Here is a 3271-nt window from a genome sequence, read left to right as displayed (position 1 = left end):
ATCTAATAATTGCTTCAGTCACTTCACTGTTTGTATGCGTGTTCTTTTTTTCTTTTTAGATTTTATTTAATAATTAAGATTCACTACTAGCACTACAAAAAAAACTGGCAACACTGCCCGAAAGAAAAAAGGGGGCGTGGCGTCGGTGACGCCGAAAAAGCGCGCGCTTTTTCCGGCAAGCCGGTGAGCGCCCGCTCTCCACGATCGAAGAGGCTATTGCCTTTTCCCGCTCTCCTTCTGCTGTCACGTTTAAACTATTGCTCCAAATCTCCTTCCAAAATCGCCAGGGGGAACGTCCCAGTCCGCTGTCCAGAAACGCCAAAACTCCGAGCTGCTGAAAGAAAAATCGACCTTCTCGGTCGGAGGTTAAAATCAGTATGATGTATTTTTTTGCAATCGCTCCCTTTTAACGCTCATTCGTTCGTCTCGTTGGACTCGCCCCTCTGGCTGAGTCTGCCGATTTGTCTCTATCCTGTGAGTGTGTACCGCTAGAGTATAAAACACGCGGACCCCAAAAAATATCTTATTTTCTTTCAAACCGTAAACCCGTGTGGTTGTACGGCATCGGCATCGTGGACGTAACAAAGGAGGACAAGTTAAGGAAAGGCAAAGTCTCACTCGAACCGTGCAGGTCTCCAGTTCCCTGTTGGTCGCATTCACTGATTGCTCCGCAAGGGTAACTAGGCCGAACGGATTGGTGCCGGAGCACCAGTATACCTAACAGCGATTATAGAGTTTCGGTCGTCGGAGTGCTCGAGTTGGCTTGCAAAGCTGCTCACGACAATCAGAAAACCCGCATCAAGAACAGAGCAGATTCGGTTCGGCGCTCATCAAGGCAACAATTAGTTTCAGTGAGTGGCAAAGTGTTTCTCCGGCACGTCGCATTAAATGTAATTTACTGAACAATATGTCACAAGCTGGATGGGAATAAATTTTCCAACTGTGAAAGCTGTGGCGAGTGGCAAACGCAATAGCTAAACAGGAAGGTTTAACCGAACAAGATGGGAATATCGAGTGATAACAAAAACACAACACCAAAGGTTCTTTTCAGAACCATCAACATATTCATAAAGAGTAAACAGTAAACTAATCCATTTTTCAGGTAGATAGGTAGGTATTCACGTAGGAGAAGGAAATAAAACAATATATTTAAAATATATATTTAACAAAAGCTGTCCCCTTTGTATAGTCCTACGTCACTCCGGTTATGTCCCCGACATTACCCACCCGACTTTTTTTTTCTAACTCAACATTCTTGTGAATGATTTGCCCTTTAGAATTCGCTACAAATATGTATTTTCGTCGCGTACATTAAACGAATCGCAGATTGAGATAAATCTGCGTAGACTGAAGACTAACTCATCATGGTGGACATAGTAGTGTGTTTTGTGCTGTGATAGTTAATTAGATAATTACGTGTGAAATATTGCCATGTGCCGCAAAAGAAGATTCCGTTTGCGTGCCCTTTTTGTGTTTTCAACAGGTTGTAACAACAGCCGGATCTCGTTCAATTTTACATTTTCTTTGCCTGCCCCGGCGCGCTATTTGGTTGTTGGTTGTGTAGCGTCCCGTAGCGTAGCGTTTAATCTGTATTGGTAATGATGGCAATGGAATGTTCTGCCTGTAAATTGGGGATTGTGATAAGTGATCTGCCTGTTTGCTGCAGCGGAAAGTGTACCGGTGTATTTCATTACAAATGTACACCTCTCACTAAAGCGCTGGTAAAGCTTATCACAGAAAATGTTAATGTTTTATACAAGTGCAATGAATGTCTAGCAGACCAGAGTTGTGGTGAGCAGAGTGATCTGATCTCGGATGTGCGGAAGATAGAGAAAGAAGTGATGAGTCACTTTCTGACTCGCTTACAGACATGCGAGATCACGTCACTGCACAGTTAAGTGCGATTCACATACAACATCCACGTTACGTTCACGTCCCGTCACGTCACGTTACGTCAATGATTCTACCATGCAATTCTCATGAAAACATTCACATACACCAGCAACGTAACGACCCGTCAGTATACGTTCAACGAAAACGACCGGCAGGATTTGTAGAAAAGAATAATTGACGGAGACGGACTGCTCGTTGGGTTTTTGTCTGGGATTTGTGTCTCGGCTTTTGTTTTGATTTTGGCTGCATTTTGTATGCCAACATATCACCCAGTCTCAAATTTCTCAGTCAAAATCAATTCACGACTAGCTGAGAAAAACAGTCTATATATTATTATTGTTAAAACAGGGTCGGGACTACAGGTTTTAGGCATTTAAATAATATAGTTCAATGATTTTCACTGATTTTTTTCTAAATTGAGGACTGATTCTAGGCATGCTGATTTGAAAGAGGGCATTGCAATTCAAAATTGTTGTAGATGGCGACACCATGAATAACATTGAGTAGATCATTCGTTTGACATTTGACGTGATGGTGCTGGTGCAAGCATTGACTGCATGTGTGAATTGGTGGAGACGTTGAAGGAACGTAGACGTTCTTTTCTGTAACGTTCTATGTGAATCGCACATTAGACAGCGCGTTAAAGTGCGGTATGGAAGAATTGAGACAACATGTGAATGAGTCTCTTGGAAAATTAATTTGTGAGAAATTTGAATCAATGATTAGTTCTGTTTTATCAATTAATACGCAACAGAATTTAGCTGCAATGTTATTATTTCTACAGGTTCGCAACAGATGAATCAAAAACGAAAGAAACGTAAAGTTCAAAATAGTGATAACGATGATGTCTTTCAAGATAAAATAAGTTTTGCGGATATTGTTAAAAGTTCTAATATTGCTGAGAAAAGTAATGCAACGGGTAATATTAATAAGCAAGGTAATCGTAAGGCTCCTCCGGTCATTGTGATAAAACCTAAGGAGTCCAAGCAAGCTTGCGAAGAAACTCGTACGCATTTGAAAAATAAATTAGATCCAAGAACACACAAAATAAGCAATTTCAGAAATGGTAGAGATGGCTCCATCATTGTTGAGTGTGCAACTGGAGCAAATTTAAACGATGTGAAGAATGATATTGAAACTAATCTGGGTGAGAAATATAGTGCTGTTGAGCATGAGCGACCAGTATTCCTCCGATATCTTCGTTGACTATTTAAAAAGTCAAAACGAAAGTATCACAATAAAAGATGTAAAAGTTATAAACACGTTCGAGAATCCACGCTTCACATATAACAAGTATAGTTCTGTTATTGAAGTAGATGTTGACACATATAATGGTATGCTGCGTGCAACAAAAGTAAATGTAGGGTTTGATCGGTGC

Source organism: Toxorhynchites rutilus, chromosome 1 (assembly GCF_029784135.1).
Source record: "Toxorhynchites rutilus septentrionalis strain SRP chromosome 1, ASM2978413v1, whole genome shotgun sequence".
Lineage (NCBI taxonomy): Eukaryota > Metazoa > Arthropoda > Insecta > Diptera > Culicidae > Toxorhynchites > Toxorhynchites rutilus.
This window is presented reverse-complemented; position numbering follows the sequence as displayed.